Below are 22,703 nucleotides of genomic sequence, written 5' to 3'. Positions count from 1 at the left end.
ACTCATTTCATATGCTTCTGATTGTTTTGAGGGAGAAGTAGAAAAATCTGGGTTGGACTGTAACCTTTCTCTGGGTCATCTTTTCCACTCCCTGTGTTTGCCTTTCCAAAGAAAACTCCAGCTAGCCTTCCATTTAGCTACAACTCCCTTTTGTCTTATGGTTTGTTTATTAGGAGAATATCAATTTTGATATGGTTCAGCCCTTCCAATAGTCTTCCAATTTATTGGTCATAAAAATTTCAAGTTTAGAGTACTGATAGTTAAGTAAATAATTAGAGATGGTCTGAAAACAATGTGATTCTTCGCATCTCTACCCTTTTGTCTGATATTCAACCATCACTGTGGAAGCAGAAGGTGGTTATATGAGACTCAGGACCATTTTTAGTTTTTGTTGGTTTTTTGTTTTTTGTTTTTGTTTTTGTTTTTTTGCTTTATGGGTTGCCATGGCCAAAAAAAAAATCCTCAAGTAGTCAACCTCTCAATGAATCAAATTAAATTATTAAAAATAAGTTTGATTGTAGACCTGAATTCTCTCAAATAAAGGTAGGGAAGTACCGAGACTGAGGGTGAGTAGAGACACAAAGGTAGAGCAAAGTGCTTCTCCTTCACTATTTGGCCTAGAGGTCCTAGACTTCTCTGTAGTCCATGGTCCATAACTCCAGCTCTGAACTGGATTTCATCTTGGAATGTTTTCCACTAATCAGTCTTTGGCTTGTGCCCCCATTCAAGGTTTTCCCTGCAAACCTTAGAAACTGATTTGTGTCTGGGTCTCCCCAAATGTATATCAAAGGGCCTTCAGTCCTTCCTGGGAATACTCCAGTTAGCAACATCGATAAAAATCCAGAACAGCCTTTATTTCAATGCACAACACAAAAGACTCAACCCAGAGTCCATAACTAGTTAAGATGCCTTTCCCCTCTCTAGTGCACCACACTTCCCCAGTCAGGGCTCTGGACAGTTGTCTAGGCTACCACCCTGTTGTTGAAGTTCCCACCAAAAGGACACACACTTGGATTTGCTAGACTATAGCCTTTCCCTAAATGTCCAGAGATCCCACCGCTTTTGGTAGTAGCAAAGGCCAAACAAAGGCCAGAGTTGCTCTCTATATCTTCATCCCGTCCTTCCAAAACTGAGGCTATGTGATTATGCTCCTTTCTTTCCGGAAGTCTGGGTTCAAGAACTCAGCACCAACCAGGAACTGTCCCTCTGTGGGAGATTGGGTCCAGAAGTTTTGCCACTCCCTCCCTGTCCCCTGGCTTTTGCCATCTCTAAGGCCAAGAGGTCCTTCTACTTCCCCCTCTGCACCATCTGTTTTAGGTCTGACCCTGGAACTTCTTCAGTGCCCAAGCTAAAGCCCCTAAATAACGCCCAAACGATGGTGCTTCTAACTCCTTTTCCTGGGACTAGGCCACAAGCCTAGCTTAGCATAAGTAACTCCATTTTGGGCTTGACACAACCATCCACGCCTGTGAGTTTCTTATCGGGTGCAGCCAGATGTGACTCCACACGGCCAGCCTGCCAGCAATTAGCATAGAACTTAGACGTGACCAGTAGTGTGCAATGAAGTAGTTTCATGCTGTCAGGATTGGTGATACCCTGACTTTGGCAGGCTGCACCCCCAACCCTGCCTACAGGGAATAAATGGAGGGCCCGAGCCCCCTGAATCTGGGCTTCCTGTCTTGGCCACCTGGTGCTGTTGAGATGAGTTGGGAGCCTGCCCAGGGATGTTTCCCTGGTCTCCCTCCCCCAGAGAGCAGCATTTGTTCACCTTAAGACTGTGCTCCTGGGGCAATTAGCCTATAAAAGGGCAGAGCTCAATAAAACAGATCGGTATGCTTTCAAACCTCTCTGGGTATAAAGCCATTTCATTAAGCCTGAAAAGAATCTAGTCTGAATAGCTGCATTTTCCCTCTCTCAGGCTGAGAGCTCCTACCCCTGCATCTCCATGGCTACCATCTCCAGGGCTGAGAGGGTCCCTGAGGGTTTGTGCTGATGCACAGGTGTGTCAGCTACCAAGAACCAGGGACCCGAGTCCACCCTCTGTGCATAGTCTCTTTCTTATTCCTAGCCTCTGCCCACCCCTCCTCTCCTCTCTTTTCTCCATTCCCTTCCTCTCCCCCTCCCTCTTTTCCTTTCTTCTCCCCCTCTTCTTTCTCCTCCTCCTTGTCTTTCTCTTTTTTTCTCCTCCTCTTTTCTCTTCTTCTTCCTCCTCTTCTTTCTCTTCCTCCTCCTCCCCTCCTCCTTTTTCTTCCTCCTCTTCTTTCTCTTCTTCTCCTCTTCCTCTTCTTTTTCCTCTTCCTTCTCCTCCCCTTCCTCCTCCTCCTATTTCCTCCTTTCTCCTCCTTTTCTTCCTTTTCCTCCTCTTTTTCCTATTCCTCCTCCTCCTCTTCTTCTTCTCTTTCTCTTCATCCTCCTCTTCCTTCTCTTCTTTCCTCTCCTCTTTCTCCTCCTCCTTTTCCTCTTCCTCCTTCTTCTCCTCTCTCTCCTCTTCCTTCTTCTCTTCCTCCTTTCTCCTCTTCCTTCTTTTCCTTTTTTCCTCTCTGTCCTCCTTCTCTTCCTCCTTCTTCCCCTCCTCTTCCTCCTCCTCCTTTTCTTCCTCCTCTTCCTTTTTCTCCTCCTCTTCCTTTTTCTCCTCTCTCCTCCTCCTCCTCCTCCTTCCCTAAGTGACCTCTTCAGCTGCCACGTGCTCAATGATCATTTCCATGCTGACCTACCTCTCCTCTGCTTAAAAGCCTCCAGTGGCTCTCTGTTGCCTGTAGGACAAACTACAAACTCCTCTGTTTACCATTTAAAGTCCAATAGTCAGTCAGTTAACAAACACTTATTAAGTGCCTACTATGTGCCAGGCACTGTGTTAAGTGCTGGGATTACAGACACAAAAAAGAAAAACAGTCCTTCCCCTCAAGGAGCTTACAATTTAATGAGGGAAGAGGATACAGAAAAGAAAGCTGGAAATGGGGGAAGGAAACAGAAGGTACTCTGGTGTGTGGGCATGATGGAGAAATCCAAAGGAGGACAGCCAAGTGGGAAATGAGGTGCCCTCCTTAAATGGAGGTTTGGGGAAGAGCTCTCTGCTCCATCTTCCAATCTGGCCCCAGTCCACCTTTTCAGTCTTATATAGTTTATGACACCCCTTCCATGTTCTCCCCAAACTGGCCCATTTGCTATTCTTCATAAATGGTGCTCCATTTCCAGTCTGGGATGCAATTTCTCCTCGCCTCTGCCCCTTCAAATCCAAATTCCGAATTAGAAGCCTAATTCTGAGGCTCTGCCCTGATCACATGCCATTGTGTGTTTGTTACCCACAGCAGCACATTGTGAGAATGATATCGACAAGCTGAGGCACCACTCAGATGCCTTATGGTGGTACAGAGGCAAGCCTGGGTTCTTGAAGGCTATGTATGCCAGCAGCCCACCGACTGAAGGCTCCAAGTGCAAGCCTGCTGATCATCTGACTACTTCTTTTCTGAAGACCAGCCTAGTTAAGTTCAGAGAGGATTCTCACCAGGTTGGCCAAAAGATCACGAACTTTCTGCCCCAGCAGTTCTCAAAGACCACCCACTAAATTCTAAAGTGGCTCTGTTCTACACTGGTGGGTACTGAAGGATTAACAGGTAGGAAGATGACCGGCATGGTGGGAGACTAGACCATATGAGGAATGGTTGAAGGAACTGGGACTATTCAGCCAGGAAGAGAGAAGACTCATCAATCTACAAGCATCCACTGGGCCTGAATCAGGAAGGCCTGAATTCAAAACTGGCCTCAGATACTTACCAGCTGTAGGACCTTGGACAAGTCAACTTCTGTCTGTCTCAGTTTCCTCATCTGTAAAATGGGAATAATAATAATAATACCTACCTCCCAGGGTTGTTGTGGGGCTCAAATGAGGTAATATTTATACAGCACTTAGCACAGTGCCTGCTTAATCAATGTGTATTTCCTTCATACCTACTTACCTATTACATGGCAGTCATTGGTTGCTGCTGCTTGCTGTTTGTCCCTTGTTCTTGAAGAGGACTGTGACATCAGGAAGGTGATGCCATGATTTGCAAGTGAATTGGATTTAAGAGAGGGAGGGCTGTGCAGAGTCACCAGCCTCACTCTCTCCTCTGGAGCCATCTGGGTCCAGTGGCCAGATATCAGTCAGGATGACTAGAGATGGCCCCAGATGCAGTGGGGGCAGTAGGCACTAGAGATGCAAAAGTAAAGAATAAAACAGTCCCCCCACTCTCCAAGGGCTAACAAATAAAAGAGGAAGACAAGCAGTACACATGTAATGAGAAGACCAGCCAGTGAGGGCCCAGTCCTTAGAGCACATTCAGACTTGTCCTTCCTGGTTCAGCACATGGGGCCTTGCTGGTTAGTCCCCCCATTATACATACATAAATATATAGAAAGAATTAATATAAAGAGAATAAACACAAATACCAGGTAATTGGGGAGGGGATGCTAGCAATAGGGGATATCAGTAAAGACCAAGTAGAAGGTGCTTGAGCTGATTCTTTTTTTTTTTTTGTGGCTAGGCAGTGGGGTTAAGTGACTTGCCCAGGGTCACACAGCTAGTAAGTGTTATGTATCTGAGGCTGGATTTGAACTCAGGTCCTCCTGACTCCAGGGCTGGTGCTCTATCCACTGCACCACCTAGCTGCCCCTTGAGCTGATTCTTGAAGGAAAAAGAGACTGAGATGGTAGGAGAGAGGGAAAGTACATTCCAGGCATGAGAGATCAGTGCAAAGGTGTGGAGGTAGTAAATGAAGTACCCTGTGTGAGGAGCAGCAATGAGCCCAGCTTGGCTGGGCTCCACAGTTTGAGTGCGTAGAGAATAGGAAGGAGAGTAATGTCCACTGAGGCTGAGATGACAGATTGGAGTAGGCTGGGAAGGGCTTTCTTAGCTAACCAGAGTTGGTATTTTATATTAGAGGCAATAGGGAGCCACTGAAGTTGATTAAGTCACATAGTGAGACCTGCATTTAGGAACTTATAGGGAATACAATCATTGCCACCATGTTTAATCCATGTTCCTAAGAATAAATCTGTAAAATCTTGAAGATTTTTTTTGAAGAGTTAGCATAGGGGAAGAAGGCTTCTTATTCTGTTCAGCCCTAGAGCACACAAAGAAAGGAGTAGTGGGTAGAAGTCACCAATTGCCACTTGACATCAGGAAAAAAAAAAAAAGACTTAATAATTCGAGCTCGCCCTAAGTGGAATAGGCTGTCTCAAGAAGTAGTGAGTTCCCCATCCCTGGAGAAGTTTAGTTGGAGACTAGATGAAAACTTGGGGATGTTCTAAGTTGAAAGGATTCTAGTCCCGGGATAGATGTGTACTTCCCACCTCTGAGATACTATGCTTCTGAATTTCTCTTCAAGAATAGGTTGCACTAATGGCAGAAGCTCTCTGGGCCCATAACCCAGAGTTTGAGGGATGGAAGCCATCCTCTGCTAAGCAAGGTTTTTAGAGAGGCAATATGATAGAGGAAATAAAACTCTGGACTCAGAGTCAGAAAGACACGGGTTCAAAACCCATCTCAAACATTTAAGCAAAACACTTTGCCTCCCCTGCTCTAACTCAGTGATCTGTGTGGTCCTTTCCAGCCCTAGGGGCCAGTGATCCAATGAAGTCAATTTAACAATCATTGATTAAGCTCATATTATCATAGACCAGGACCTGTCCAAGGTATTGGGAATCCAAAGACAAAAACGAAATAGTTACTTACCCTCAAGGAGCTTATATTTTACTTGGGAGGAGAGAGATTCTAACATGTATGTAGATAAGTAGATACAAAGTAATTTGATGGAGAAAGAGAAACAGAGAGATAGGGAGAGACAGAGACAAAGTAATGAGAGGGGGGGAGAAGGGGGAAGGGAGAGAGGAAGAGAGAGAGAGGAGATAACAAGTAGAGGTAGAAGAGGAGGAGAGGTGAAGATGGGGAGGGTCTCACAAGGGAGTCAGCAGCTGAGGTGAGCCTTGAAGAAAGATAAGGATCAGAAGAGGTAAAGATGACAAAGAAGACAGTTCTAGGCATTGAGGTCAGCCTGTGCAGAGACACAGGGAGATGGAAAACCAAGTTCAGGGGACTTCTGATGGCTCAATTTGACTAGAAAAGAGTGTGCAAATGGGGAGTACAGTAAAAATAAGTCTGGAAAGGCAGATGGGAACCAGATTGTGAAGGACTTTAAATGCTAAGCTGAGGAGCCTATGGCATAGGCCATGAAGCCACTGAAGGGAGTAGCATGGTCATTTTGGCCCAATTATTTTGGCAGTTGGATAAAGGACCATAGGTTTGATGAGCTAGAGCTGAAAAAGACTTCAGAGGTCATCTGGTCCAGCTCCTTCATTTTTATAGATGAGGAAACTGAGGCAGAGTTGGGATTTAAGTTCAGGTCCTCTGATCCTCATTCCGATGTACTGTGGAAGCTGGAACTGGGGAGCCTGGCTAGGGGAAGGCTATTGCAGTAGTCTGGGCAAAAATTGAGGAGGGCCTGAACCACCATGGTGGTCATGTGAATGGAGAGAAGAGGTTAGATGTGAGGTATGTCTTGGAGGTACGACCAGGGATGTGCTGGAGTCAGCCTGTGCCAGCTCATGAGAGCCGATTGTTAAGTTTTCAGCATAAGCATTTACACCTCAGAAATCCACAAATGCTACAAATCAGGGCTTGATTTATTGGTTTGTCCATTGTCTAGACTTAAGAAACTGATGAAGGAAATGTTAACAATGAAGATTAAACTGAAAAGTTTGTCCTGCATACATTTGGGGAAGGAGAGGAAAAGTGAAGCCGGTTGTTAAACATTTACCAGAACCCCTCTGGGTAGACTAGACAAGAGTTGGCAACCACAGGGTTTAGAGGATGAGAAGAGTGATAGTCAAAGATGACTAAGAGAGAATTCCAGCCTCTTCCACTTCACTTACTCTACATTCCCACCACACTTGTTCTACTCACTCTTCCCAGGTCTTGTACTTCCTTCTCCCAAACTCCCCAGCCCAAGCTTGGGTACATGCCTTGGTCCTTGTTGGCCCCATGCTCTTGTGCCTGCTGTCCACCATGCCTGTATCTCCTCTCTCCAAATTTACCACTGGACACCTTTCTGCTCCTCCTATGCCACTTCCTCCATGTAGCTCCCCCTGATTCCTTCCTCCCAGCTAGAAGTGACCTTGTACCTCCCAAGCCCCTCTGTCTGGCCTCTCTGTACATTTTTCTAACCTATATCTAGTTATTTCATGTCCATGTTTTAACCCTCTTGTTAGATGGTAAGTAGCACTGAGCATGGTGTTCTACACACAGTCGGCACTTAATAAATGTTTGTTGGCTTAAATTCAAGTCATTTCTCTGGCATTTTCATCAGCTCATTACTTCTCTCCCGGACTATGGCAATGGCCTCCTAACTGGTCTCCCCTGCCTCTAGCCTCTCCCTTCTCCAGCCTCCATACCACAGCCTCAGTGACAGGTGAAAGGAAGAAAGCTCCTTGAGATCAGGGACTGGTTCACTTTTGACTGTTTCCTTGGCCCTTAGCACAGTGCCTGGCAAACAGTAGGGGCTTACTAACCGCTTGTTGATCAACTGCTAGATGAATCAGTAATCCTAAAACGTAGCCCTGATGCTGTCTGCTGAATAAATTCCCATGGCTCGCTATCAGCCCTCTGTTTGGCATTTCAAACCCTGCACCACCTGGCTCCAGCCGACCTTTCCAGGCTTATTGCATATTTCTCCCTTTCACATATTCTTCTGTCCAGCTAAACTGACCTTCTTGCTGGTACCCAACACACACTATTTTCTCTCTCTCTGCCCTCCATATCTTTGCCCTGACTGCCCCCCCCTTCCTCACCTCTGCCTTTTAGGGTCCTTAGCTTCCTACAAATGGACCCCCCATACATGAAGCCTTTATGAATCCCTACCCCCCCAAATCACTGGGCATCAGTGTGTCCATATCCTATATGTGCTCATATGTTTACATGTTATCGCCTGTCAGCATCTTAAAACAGGGTCCATTTTTTTTGTCTTTGTACCCTGAGTGCCTAGTACATAGTAAACACAGAATGAATGCTTGTTGACTCATTGACATGTCTCCCCCATATGGTGTCTCTCCCTAGAAGATGTAAGCTCCTTCTGTCTTTGTATCTACCCCTAGCCCAGGGCCTGGCAAACAGTAGGCACTTAATAAATGCTTCTTGATTGATTGTCTCCTGGAATAGATCCTTAGCCCCTGAGAGCACGAATTGTTTTGTCTTTGTCTTTGTTCTTGAACTGGGAGAGCTTAGCACAACATTAGGCACCTTGTATGGGTTTTTAAAAAGCTTGTAGATTGACCTTTGAGAGGAAGGACATTTGGAAGAGCCAGCTTTAGGATAGCAGTTTCTCTCTTCAACTTTTCAACACCCATCCTACAGTTTCCGTGTGTGTGTGTGTGTGTGTGTGTGTGTGTGTGTGTGTGTGTGTGTGTGTGTATGTTGGGCGGGGTGGGGAGGTGCTATTTTGTTTCCTCTAAGGAGGAATTTCCAGGCACTTTGCAAGGAGCTGTTCCAACAGCTTGAGTACAGGGCTGGGGGCTGGGGGAAGTCGGAGGGGGGCAGACATGCCTTGGTCCTTGTTGGCCCCACGCTTCACACACCGTATCAAGATGGATGAGAAGTCTGGGGTTTTCCTCTCCAAGCTAAAGAAGCCAGTATTCTGGATCCTAGCACTGTCATCCATCAACTTGATGGAAGTTCAGAAAAAATTAAGTCCCCCACCTAAACATATCACTGCTCTCTTTTGTCTGCCTTCAAGGGGGAGAGGGCGGGGTGGAGGGTGGTTTGGGGGGCCCTGAGGAGGGGAATGGAAAAAAGCAGGGAGGGGAGAAGGAAGGGGGAAGGTGGGAGGCAATTGTTGTCCAATTCCCCCTTCACACATCTGCCTTGTAAATAGGGACCCGAGCTGCATACTGATTTCCATTCAACAGCTGCTGTCAACAGTGACATTTCCAATCTCTTTTTGCTTTTGTCACATTAGTGGGAAGTGACCGGCGGTGTTTGTGGCCTCTCTGGAGTCCCACAAGAGTCAGCTTATTCAGTACAGTGGCAAGCTGCCAAGTACAACTCGTTCTGAAACACAGCGGCTCTGAGAGCTGGGATTATCAACCTCAACCCAATAGCAGCTTAGCAGGAGGCAGGGTAGACTGTTGATTAGGGACAGCATCTACTGGGGACAAGGCACCTCTGCTGGCCAGCTTTGCTTTGTCCCTCCTGCCTTAGGCTGAGGCTATTCAGGGCTCCCTTGATCAACGTCTTCCGCTCGGACTCCTGAGTCACACCAGATGTGTTTCAATGGCTGATACAGATATGACACTAACCCAAACCCAGAGATGGGTAGCACCCATGGCTACTTCCCATTCGGAGCTCTTGCCCCTCTGCTCCTAGTGGAGAGTCCAAATCCTGTTCACAATGGACACTTGGATTTGATCGATACCTAAGGCAAGACTCTGATAGCCTGTCAGCCAAAGCCCCTGGTTTATTATTTATTTGCTTGTTGAATTCTTATCGGTGGTTTATTATTAGTGACAGTTATTTAAGGTAGTGGTGCAGAATAGTGGATAGAGAGCCAACCTTGGAATCAGGAAAACCTGAGTTCAAATCTGGCCTCAGATACTTACTAGCTGTGTGACCCCGGGCAAGTCCCTTACCTTCCCAGAGTCCTAGGAAACTCTCTAAGGCTGAATATTACAGGTGAATTGCCAAGCTACATAAATGGAGGTTTCCATACCAAGAGTACCCCCCACTGCAATGAAATCACAGGTCTGAGTCAAATATCTATCTCTATATTATTCATATCTTTAGTTCTATAGAGAGGTAGTGCGCCATAATGGATAGTATACTAGGCTTGAGGAAAGGAAAACTTGGGTTTGAATACCTCCTCTGACATACCCTGGCTCTGTGACCCTGGGCAAGTCACTTCTGTGAAACTCCAATAAAAATGAGGGCCTCTGAATCAGATAGAAAGATCCCCACAGGTTGTACGCTGACTTAGAAAACCACATGTTAACATCAGCTATGTTCTACTGTATTTTAAAATTGTTTTCTTAAATATTTACCAATTACATTTTAATCTGATTCCAGTAGCACTTGGCACCAAGCAGCCACTGGCATGGGTGTGCCACTCTGCATCAATGCAGAAAGGTTCCACACAAAGAATCCCCTTCTGTAATGAAACCAGGGAGCTGAATCAAATAGAGGTCCCTATATCATTCATATCTTATTCATTCATGTTTCAGTTGTGTCTGACTCTTTGCGACTCCGTTTGTTGTTTTCTGGCCAAGATACTAGAGTGATTTGCCATTTCCTTCTCCAGCTCATTTGACAGATGATGAAACTGAGTCAAACAGGGTGAAGTGACTTGCCCAGGGTCACACAGCTAGTAAGTGTCTGAGACTAGATTTGAACTCAGGTCTTCCTGACTCCAGGACCTGGCTGTCCCTTTACATATTGAGGCAAACAGGGTTAAGTGACTAGCCCAGGGTCTCACAGCTAGTGTCTGAAGCCATATTTGAGCTCACAAAGAAGAGTCTTCCTGACTCCAGTCTCGGCACTCTATCCATGGACCACCTAGCTATCTCTACATATTTATACCTGTATCTATATTACAAAAAGACAGAGTGATGTAGTGGATAGAAAGCTAGCCCTGATGTCAAGAAAACCTGGGCTCAAATCCTGCTCCTGATATACCCTAGCTATATGACCCTAGGTAAGTCACTTACCCTCTCAGTGCCCTCAAGTGCTAGACTATAAATTGTAGACCTATTGCTGATCTGAACTGGTAGAGGGAATTTCCTTACTGGGACTTCCCTACATTGATGAAATTAGAGGGACAGTCCAAAAAGAAAAAAAAAAAAGCATGAACATGCGTCACTTGGGGGCACCCCTCCAGCCTACACAGTGGGTCCTCTGGACAAGGGTACCCCAAGTTCAAGGTACTCTGTGGGGCCACATCTGCTTCCAACCCCATGCTGATATGTTTCCTTTTTCTAGTTAGCTTTGAACAGTTAGTTCAAAGCACAGGCATTGAATGAAAAAGCTTACTAAGAACATTTTCTCCATAAATTTGGGGAAGAGCATTCCACAAATAAACATTGTCAATGGAAAAAGTGGGCATGCATATGGAACATGTGTGTAAAGGGAACATGTATGAACAGGGCAGGCATGTGGAGCGACACACATGTAGCCAAGACATATGCATGGAAGGTCATACACATATGCCAAGGTGTTACAAGTGGAGGGGCAAATCCCACCTCCAGAACTGCAGGGCTACTGAGGTCTTGTGGTGATGTCATGGCTCTGCTCCTTTGCAGCTTGGTCCCAGCTCATCTCACGTGACCACTGCTTGATGGTGCTCTGCTGGTCCTGTGCTCCCTGCTGCTTACATCCAAGCAGAGCTCCACAGACAGGCAGGCGGCAAAGCAATCTCTCTGCTTCCATCTTTGGAGCACTCAGTTGGGGGGGGGGGGGTTACCTCTTCCCTATACCTCTTCTACCATCTCTCTTTTAGCTTAAAATCCAGAGAGTTTTTTTTCTACAGATGTCTTTTAGAAAGACTAACACACCCACCCGGGTACTTAATTAGGGAAAAATCTTTAACAGCTTTTCTTCCTACAAGGAGAATCTATTTGTTGTCTGAGTCTTAGCTCAGATAGCCATTTCCCCCAGTCTCCAGGCTCTTTGAAACACAAAATAGTATTTTCCAGTTCCTCTACTTCTTACTAAGAACAGGGTCTCTGTCAAAAAACCCTACTCTGACTTACAGTTAGAATTTCCTAATGCTGCTTAATTTCCAAATGATAAACTGTATCCAGTTTAGAGGCTGACCTTCCAGAAACTGCCAAAGTGACTCGGGGTTCAGGGGCCCTCAGTTTTCTACTCCCCAAACTCTTTTGGTCTGTTGTACAAAGGAATGGAAGAGAGGAAAAGGCAAAGGAACAACCTCTAAGCCCAAGGGGCAACAAGTCATCCTAAAAATATTATAATGGCTAACATTTATTTTTTTTTAATTTTTTAACATTTATTTTTATTTATCAATAATCACTTCCATATGCTTTTGAATTTAAAATTTTTCTCCCCCTTCCTCCCCACCACCCTCCCCAAGATGGCACACAATCTGATATAGGCTATACATTTACATTCCTATTAAACATATTTTCACATTAGTGATATTGTAAGTAAAAATTAAAATCAATAGGAAGAACCATCAGAAAGAGGAAACAAAACTCAACAGAAGAGAAAAAAAAATAGCAATTCAACTTCCATAGTTCTTTCTTTGAATGTGGATGGCATTTTCCATCACGAGGCCTCTGGAGATGTCTTAGATCCTTGTATTGCTGGGAAGGGTTAAGTTTATCAATATTAGTCATTGCACAACGTGGCTGTTATTGTGTACAACGTTCTCTTGGTTCTGCTCACTTCACTCAGCATCAGACCATACAAGTACTTTCCAGGTTTTTCTGAAGTCAGCCTGTTCATCATTTCTTATAGCACAATGGTATTTCATTACATTCATATACCACAACTTGCTCAGCCATTCCCCAATTGATGGGCATCCTCTCAATTTCCAATTCTTTGCCATCACAAAAAGAGCTGCTATGAATATTTTTGTACATGTGGGTCCTTTTCCCATTTGTATGATCTCTTTGGGATATAGCCCTCGAAGTGAATAGCTAATATTTACCTAGTGCTTTATAGCAAGGGCAGCCAGGAGGCACAGTAGAGTACTGGGCCTGGAGTCGGGAAGACTTATCTTCCTGAGTTCAAATCCGGCTTTAGACACTCTCTAGCTGTGTGATCCTGGGCGAATCACTTCATCCTGCTTGCCTCAGTTTCCTTATCTGTCAAATGAGCTGGAGAAGGAAATGGCAAACCACTCCAGTAGCTTTGCTAAGAAAACCCCCAATGGGGTCATGGAGAGTCAGACACGACTGAAAAAGAACGGAACAACAAACTTTATAGTACACAAAGAAATTCATGCACATCATCTCCCTTCATCCTCACGACAACACCACTGAGGTAAGCTTTGCAGATATGAGTATCTCTGCTTTCAAGTTGAAGGAACAGGGGCTTCCAGAGGCCAAGAGACCTGCTCATATTCACACAGCTATACTACCTTGCTTGGCTAATTTTTTGGTTCCCCTAGATTCCATTATCATCACTGTGCAAATGATTCTCAGATCTTTTTATCCAGCCCTAATCACTCTACTGACTTCCAGTCTCAAGCAGAACCAACTTCCTATTCACATCTTCACCTGGATGTCCTATAGACATCTTCAACTTAATGTACCCAAAATGGATCTTTTCCCCTCTTCTCAACTTCTTTTTGTTTGTTTGTTTTTTATTTTTTTGTTTTTGGCAATCAGGGTTAAGTGACTTGCCCAGGGTCACACAGCTAGTAAGTATCAAGTGTCTGAGGCTGGATTTGATCTCAGGTCCTCCTGACTCCAAGGCTGGAGCTCTATCCACTGTACCATCTAGCTGCCCCCTCAACTTCTTTATTACTTTCGATCCTCCCAGTCACCCAGGCTTACAACCTCGATGTTATCCTTGACTCACCCTACATATCCAGTCACACTCACCCTATGCATCCATTCTGTTGCCAAGGCCTGTTGTTTCTACCCCCAAAACATTTCTTATATCAAGCCCCTTCTGTCCGTGCACACAGCTGCCACCTTGGTGCAGGCCCTCATCACCTCATACCTAGACTATTGTCATAACCTGCTGGAGGGTCTCTGCCTCAAGTCTCTCCCCACTCCAGTTCATCTTCCATTCAGCTGGCAAATTAATCTTCCTAAAGCACAGGTCTGAGCATATCACCATGCACGCACGCACACGTGTGCGCACGCATACACACACACACACACACACACACACACACACACACACACACGCCATTCAGTAAAATCCAGTGGCTCCATCCAGGATCAAATATAAAATCGTCTGTTTGGTTTTTAAAGCCTTTCATAGTCTGGCCTCCTCCTACCTTTCCAGTCTTCTTATCCCCTGCTCCTCTCCACATATTCTTCAATACAGCAGTACTGACTTCCTTGTTTGTTGTTCCTTGATCAAGCCACTTCCTTTCCTCTACTTCCTGGCTTCCTGAAAAACTCAGCTGTGACCCCACCTTCTGCAGGAAGACTTAGCTTCCTCGTCCTGCTCCCTTCCTTCTAGATTATCTCCCACGTATACTGTATATAGCTTGTCTGCACCTACTTGAGCTCACATTATCTCACCCATTAGATTGTAAGCTCCTCAAAGGCAGAGATTGCTTTTGCCTTTCTTTGTATCCTCAGTGCTTAGCACAGTGCCTGGCACATAGTAGGTACTTAATAAATGCTTGTTGACTTGAATAGGTAGTGAGTAGTAGGGCTGGGTCTAGTGCCCTGGCTTTCTTTCTGACTTCTAGCCCTGTATCTCTTCCATTATATCACACAATAGAAGAAAACAAACATGACTTCATTTTTCTGGTGGGTTATTATGCCACCGAGCAGTCACTGAAAAGGTTCTCTGCCTTTGGGGTTCACTAGATGACTATGCTGGGCTGTCTGCCCATGGATATTCATTCTCTGGTTGTCATATGGCAGCACTAGCCGTGGTCTGATATGTCAACACCTCCTGTAGGTGAATCTTGATTCAGGGGAAAGAGACTCCATGAGCAAGAAATGATGACACCCTTTTCCACAGCTTTTCTGAGAGAAAGGGGTGGCAATTAAGTGGTGTGATCATTTGACCTTGCTGGCAAGGCTGGGGATTGACTGATCTGTCACTGGGGCTTGGGTCTCCAGGCAAGGGAAGAGAGAACAAAACAAGAGGAAATGAAGTCGGGGGGGGGGGGGGGGGGGGGGGGGGGCTGGGGGGGGGGGGGGGTGGAGAATGAAGGAATGAGACTGACTGAGTGGGAGAATCTGTGTGCAACCGAGACTGTGTCTGTAATTGGGCCATGAGAGTGACTATTTTTTAGGCAAATTGTTTTTGTTGGAGATGTCTTCATTTATTTCTTGAGAGACAGTCGGGTGTAGTAGAGAATGTAATGGTCTAGAATTCAAGAGATACTGGATTCCAAGCCCAGCTTCTACACTGTGGGAATCTGGACCAGCCAGTCAATCAGTAAGGATTTGGCAACTATCTGTTCTGTGCTGGGCATTGTGCTGGGAAGGCAAAGACAAAAAGTAAGCAATCCTGGCCCTCGCCGGGCTTTTGTTCTACTAGGGGGAAACTGTATGCTATAGAGGAAGACAGTGATCGATCAATCAATGTTTATTAAGTAGCTACATATTAAGTAGCCTGATACTGTGCTGGGGATGCAAAGACAAAAAATAAAAACAAAAAACCCTGCCCTCAGGGAGTTTGCATTCTATCAGAGGGAAGCAGCATACACACATTTAAATATATATAAGGAATGTGCAAAATAAATGTAGTGTAAATTTGGGGGAGGGGCAAAGAGAGACAGTACCAACAGGACAGGCTGAGACAAAGATACTGTGCTTGAGCTGAGCTTTGAAAGAAGCTAGGGGTGCTACCTACCTGGTAGAGGTCAGAAGGGAGGGCCTCCCAGACAGGGGTGCATGCCTGCACAGAGGCATGGCGACAGGGGTCAGGAGGCCTGGGGGGGGGGGGGAGAGAAGCAGGAAGGACAGTCAGGCTTTCTCTCTGATCCTGCTTCCTCAGCTAGAAAATCTACTTGCACTGCCCACCTGGCAGGGTGACGGCACCAACCTTACACGGTGAGAGAAATGCCAACTGATGCCATTTCTCAATGAGCTCCCATGAGCTCAGGCAGCACTAGGCTAGGCCCTGTGGCTGACACAAAACAGCCACACACTTATCCTTACACTCAAGGACATTACAGTTTAGTTGAGAAATAAGATATCCATATGACAAATTCCACAACGGTATAAGACAATAGCATGAGATGCCAGAAGGCAGGATGTGCTCAGTGCCAGATGAGTGGTACAGATGATCAGTGCTATCAGAGGGGGGAGAGGGGGAGGAGGGAGGGAGACAGAGAGAGAGAGAGAGAGAGAGAGAGAGAGAGAGAGAGAGAGAGAGAGAGAGAGAGAGAAAGGAAAAGGAGGAGGGGGAGAGAGGGGGGTGGAATGGAGGAGGGAGAGAGAAAGAGAAAAAGGGGGAAAGGAGGAGGGGGAGAGAGGGGGGTGGAATGGAGGAGGGGGAGAGAGAAAGAGAGGAGGAAGGGAGGAGGGGGAGAGAGAAAGAAATGGGGGGAGGGAGTATATATATAGAGAGAGGGAGACAAGGAAGGAGAGAGGGAGAGAGAGAAGGGAGAGAAAGAGGAAGGGAAGAGAGAAAGAAAAGAGAAAGAAGGAGAGATAGGAAGGGCAGAGAGAGAGAGAGAAGGGGAGGAGAGGGAGAGAGAGAAGAAAGGAAAGAAAGAGAGGGAGAGAAAGATGGAGAAAGAAGGGAGGAGAGAAGGAGAGCAGAGGGGGAAAAGGGGAGAGCGAAATAAGAAGGATAAGTGGGAGAGAGATAAAGATGAGTTGTGTGTGTATGTAGAGGGGAATCAGAGAGGATGCTCTAAGGAGGTGGGACCCTGAGCTGGGTTGCTAGGATTTTGCTAGGCAAGTGGAAAGGGGGAGGAGGGGTGGAGCGTGGGGGAGGGGGAGCACCATGAGCAAAGGTAAGAATGTTCATGGCATTTTGAGGGAACATTCCATCCACCTGCCTGGCTACAGAGTGGGCTGGGTGGAGTGCAGTAGTGGAAGATTGGCCAGAAAGGGTCGTTTGGGGGTCAGAGTGTGGAGGGTCTTGAATGCCATTATGAGGAATTTGGTTTTCATAGTCATAGTAATCATAGTATCCAGAGCTGGAAGGGACCTTAGAGATCCATCTACCCCAGTCCATTCATTGTACACAGAAGAAAACTGAGGTCCAGGGAGGGGAAGGGACTTGTCCAAGGTCACTCAGGTAGCAGGTTGAGATTTGAACCCAGATCCTCCTCTGACCAGTGCTCTTTCCTTTCTATCCCTCTCTGGCCATGCTGTCCTTTAGCCCTCAGTAAAAGAAATTCTATCCATCATCAGAGAACCAGCCTGGTTAAACCTGGAGAAACTCATCACCAGATTGCCCTCAGGGCTATGAATTTCTCTGGGCTCTAACAACTCTCCAAGACCTTCTAAAAAGTCATGGAGGATTGGTGAGCTGCATTAGGTGGAAAGAGTACACACCCAGATGAAATCACAGGTCATTGACGCATTAAAGTCAGTCAGGGATGAGGGAGCTTTCTCTACCGAGAGAGACACTGACCCATCGAAAAAATCAATCAAGGGGCATACTGAAGGAAAAAACAACTGAATTTAGCTGTTTTTGAAAAAGAGCTAGAAAATACAGCTAGGTCCCAATTAGAGAGAAGAATGAATCCCATGAAATGGTGACATTATTCAAACCCATATTGCAGATTTCCATTGGACTGGAGGCAGTGGCTATATTTTACATCATCATAATGTCCAATAATGCGAATTCAAATACATTCAACCACTTCAAAGGGGTTCATTATTTGCACTAATCCGGACCTGGCTACAAGAGATCAAATTTGGATGCCTTCTAAACTTAAGAATAAATTGCATAGAATTGTATTCAGCAAGTACTTTTTACTTGAAGGAGTTGTCATTTTGATAGTATGTGTAGTCCCTCCACCAATACAGATAGCAATCCATCTACTATTTTGGAAGTAGGCTTGAGAATTATATGGCTGAAAACTTCCTTACCCTGTAGACATATCTCTCCCCCAGCCCTTAGAGCTTAGGATCCTGGATCTAGGTCCAGAAGGGCCCTCAGAAGTCATCCAAAGCAGAAGAAACAAGCCTGGAGGGGCTGAGTTGCCCAAGGCCACACAGGTTGTAGGTAACAGAGGCAGAATTTGAACCCAGGACTGCTGCCTTCATAAACGGTGCCCTTTTCGCTACACTGCAGTTGCCATGGTCTGTCACTTTAAGAGCCTCTAGGAAACATCCAGGCTAACCCAGACAGGGAAGGAAACTGAGGCCCAAAGAGGTTATATGAATTCCCCAAGGTCACCTAGGAAGTAAGTAGCATTGTCCAGATTCAAACCCACAGCCTCTGATTTGAAATCCAGCAGTAGAGTTTCCACTATGCCATACTGCCCATCCACCTCTACTTAATTTCTGTTGACTTCATCACTGGCTTTCTCCCCACCCTATTTGTGGCTTGCAGCACAAAGCAGAAATGAAGAAAAAGCTTTTCCTGGTCAAACACTTGGCTATTTTTCTAGCTAAGGGATGTCTTACAGCTAGTGAGATGCAAGAGAGAAAAGCTAGTGCTTTTTGTATTAGCCTGAAGAGACGAGGCTATTCAATCCCGGGAAGAAAGGGAAGAAAGGTGAGGCTAACTGATAGAAGGGCTGGGGCTGATGAAGAGGGGCTCAGCTCCTTCTGCATATGGCCTTCAATGGGGCTGCATTCTTTTTGTGAAATACTATTAATTTCCAGTGTGACATTTGGGAAGTAGTGTAACAATATCAGCCCACACCCAGCTGGGTCCTGCCTTCCAGAAAGCAAGCCTCACTTCCCTGAAAGAGCACCGGTTTTATAGTTAGGGGATCTGGGCTCAGATGTCGCCTCTGACACTTGCTAGCTGTGTGATGCTGGGCAAGGCCCTTCACCTCCCTGGGCCTCAATAAAATAAGAGAGTTGGATAGCTGGCTTCTGAGGTACCTTCCAGCCCTATATCTGGGACTTTATGAGCCTAGTACCAGGAAAAGAGAGTACGGTATCATTTTCCTGCTGCATGGTGGGATACTCCAGCTACTGGTCCAGTGGTCCCATCACCCTTGACACATGCGTAGAAAATCCCCTCTAAGCATATGTGCAACCCAAACCTACCAAGATATATGATTTCAGCTGTTCCAGGGGTGCTGCTAGGATTTCAGTGGGAAGCCCTAAACCCTTAGGGTCCTTTGAGGCTCATAAAGGAAGTGGGGGGAGGCTGGGGGGGGAAGGGAGATACCAAGGCTGAAGCACTCTCCTCCCCACCCCCCTCTCCACTGCAAGCAATTTCTTCTCAGGAGCTTGGCTAGAGGCTTCCACCACTAAGCTGCTAGGTGCTCAAATTCTTGGGTTCTAAACTGGTTCAATATTTTATAAATGACCCATAGGGTGTGATCAAATTTCTTCAACCAATCCAAATGCATTTCCTGTGCAATATTACTTTATTTCATCCACTACCTTTTAAGGACTTCGAAATCACTCGATAACTTCTTGCACCTAGTGTAAAGCCTTCGATTGGTTGATTGATTCAGTAGAGGTGTTTGGGCTGTACTTGTGACTAGCTCATTGATTGATTCAATAGAGGTGTTTTCATCTGAAAAGAGACATCAAGGCATAGCATCATCACAGTCATTTTGAGTGGGTTGCAGTGATTTGATTGAATGGCTCAATCACCCCAGCACTTACACTACCATCAAGGAAGGGAAGGGACCATTGCATGGGGTGGATGGGAAGATAATAACTCATTAATGGACAAAGACAGAGATGCTCAATTCTTATATTACTTCTGCCTTCTCTACCATGGATAATGGCCATTGGATGAAGAAAGCTAGAGCAAAAATGGCTAATAGGAATTTGCTACTCAACATAAACAGATGAGCGATAGTTGGCCCTGATGAATTAAGATCTCTTGGTCCAGACGAACTATATCCTTAGGTACTAGAAGAATGGGCAGATATGATTGCTGAGCAGTGCACTATCAGTGATATTTGAAAGAAATCCGAGATTCCTTTTTTTTTTTATCAGTCTCTGGAGAGTGGAGAGGGACCACAGGACTGGAGAAGGATCTAAGCTCCCCTAGTTTTCCAAGAAGGGAAGATAATAGAGTTTATATAAACTATAAGCTTGTGAGCTTGATTTCCACTCTTATAGACATTCTAGAGTAGATCATTAAAGAGATGGATGGTGAATCACTAGAAACAGAAGAGATGATTACAAAGAGCTAACATGGCTTCTTTGAGAACAGGTCATGCCAGGCTTATATCATTTCCTTTTTCGACAGGATTATTTAAACCAATAGATCAGGAGAATGCTGTATAGGTCTTAGCTAAGCATTTGATAGATTGTCCCATGCTATTCCTGTGGAAAAGATAGAGACATGGGCTAAGCTATAGATGAAGTCTTCTTAAACTTTTTCCACTCATGACTCCTTCAGCACTTCTTAAACTGTGTGTCGAGACCCCATATTGGGTCATGAGTCACATTTTAAGAAGTGCTGCTGTAAAGAATAGGAAATTGAGAGGATGCCCATCAGTTGGGGAATGGCTGAACAAGTTGTGGTATATGAATGTAATGGAGTACTATTGTGCTATAAGAAATGATAAACAGGCTGACTTCAGAAAAACCTGGAAAGACTTGTATGGTCTGATGCTGAGTGAAGTGAGCAGAACCCAGAGGACTTTGTACACAATAACAGACACGTTATGCGATGACTAAGATTGTTAAACTTAACCCTTCCCAGCAATACAAGGATCTAAGACATCTCCAAAGGCCTCGTGATGGAAAATGCTATCCACATGCAAAGAAAGAACTCTGGAGTTTGAATGCAGATTGAAGCATACATACTATTTGCTATTTTTTTTCTTCTGTTGAGTTTTGTTTCCTCTTTCTGGTGGTTCCTCCTATTGGTTCTAATTCTTACTTACAACATCACTAATGTGAAAATATGTTTAATGGGAATGTATACGTATAGCCTATATCAGATTGTGTGCCATCTTGGGGAGGGGGAGAAAAATTTAAAACTCAAAAGCTTATGGAAGTGATTGTTGATAAATCTAAATAAATTAATTTAAAAAAGAAAAAAAAGAAATACAGGTAAAAAAAAAAAAGAAGTGCTCCTATAGATGGTATAGATGGTAGATAAATTCAGAATTGGTTGAATGGCTGGACCCAAAGAATAATATAGTTTGGTATCAATTTGATGGAATGTCTTCAATGAAATGCTCTAGGGATCTCTGTTTGGGCCTGTGCTATTTACAATATTTATCAATAACTTGAAAGGTGTCATGAGGTCTTTTCTCATCCTCCCCTCACTAGTTCTCCTTCCCCCCGTCCAAGTTACTTTCTATTTCTACATAGTTTGTATATTTATATGTGCATATATCTTCATCAGTGGAATATATGCTCTTTGAGGACAGTGACAATTTCATTTTTGTGAATGGAAATTCACAAAATTTGTGAATGGAAATTCACCTAAGCCACCATATCTTACTAGTCCTAAACCATGCTTTTTATCTATCCACACCAGATATTGTGCCATCTGCCCCACTTCTAACATATACTGTTGCCTGCTCTCCACTCCATCTCTTGTTCTGGGGTATCAGCACTATCATTGCTTCAGAAAGGATATCACAGCTAATTCTCCCAAGGCTCCATTCACCATTCCTGTGACTTTCTAAATGAAAACTCCTTTCCCTGACCTCTGCTCCACTCTGTACACTGTCTCCCCACTACCCCTACTGTAATATAGATTCCTTGAATGCCCTGATGGCCTTTTTTGTCTCTAGCCCCTAGCACAGAGCCTAAGGCATAATAGGCACTTTAAAATTTTCATTGACTGATTAAAGGCATAGGTGAGATGCTTAGGAAATTTATTTATGACAGAAAACTGGAAGTGATAGCTAACATATTAGAGGACAGAGTTGAGATTCAAAAATATTTTGACAATCTAGAACACAGGGTCTGAATCTAAGAAAATGAAATTTAATGGGAATGAATTTCAGGTTTCACATGTGGGTTCTTTTCCCTTTTTTATGATCTCTTTGGGATACAGACCTAGTAGTGGTATTGCTGGATCAGAGGGTAAGCACAGTTTTATACTCCTTTGGGCATAGTTCCAAATTGCTCTCCAGATTGGTTGAATTAGTTCACAACTCCACCAACATTGCATTGGTGTCCCAATTTTCCCATATCCTCTCCAACATTTATCATTTTCCTTTTTTGTCGTATTAGCCAATCTAATAAATGTGAGGTGGTACCTCAGAGTTGTTTTACTTTACATTTCTCTAATCAAAAGTGATTTAGAGAACTTCTTCATATGCCTATAGAAAACTGCCTGTTTATATCCTTTGACTATTTCTCAATTGGGGAATGACTAAATTTGGCTCAGTTCTTTATATATTTGAAAAATGTGACCTTTATCAGAGACACTTGCTGTAAAGATTGTTTCCCAGCTTTCTACTTTCCTTCTAATCTTGGTTGCATTGGTTTCATTTGTGCAAAATATTTTTAATTTAATATAATCAGGGCAACCAGGTGGCACAGTGGATAGAGCACCGGCCCTGGAGTCAGGAAGACCTGAGTTCAAATCCGGCCTCAGACACATAACACTCACTAGCTGTGTGACCATGGGCAAGTCACTTAACCCCATTGCCTAGCTAAAAAAAAAAAATTTCATATAATCAAAATTATTGATTTTGCATTTCGTAATGCTCTCTACCTCTTGTTTGGTCATGAACTGTAACTTACTTAACTTCTTTAAGAATTTGGATGCTGTACCACTTGTTCCTTATATGTTTAGTATTGATATACTTCATTGTCAATGGTACCTTTCAGCAAGATGTAGATTCCTTCCTTATCTCTTTTAATTAGGTCTATTTTTGCTTTTGCTTTGAGATCAGAATTGCTACCCCTGCTTTTCTTTTTTTTACTTCAGCTGAGGCCTAATAGATTCTGCT

The sequence above is a fragment of the Phascolarctos cinereus genome, unplaced genomic scaffold, assembly GCF_003287225.1.
Source record: "Phascolarctos cinereus isolate Bilbo 61053 unplaced genomic scaffold, phaCin_HiC Scaffold_8;HRSCAF=390, whole genome shotgun sequence".
NCBI classification, from domain to species: Eukaryota; Metazoa; Chordata; class Mammalia; order Diprotodontia; family Phascolarctidae; genus Phascolarctos; species Phascolarctos cinereus.
This window is presented reverse-complemented; position numbering follows the sequence as displayed.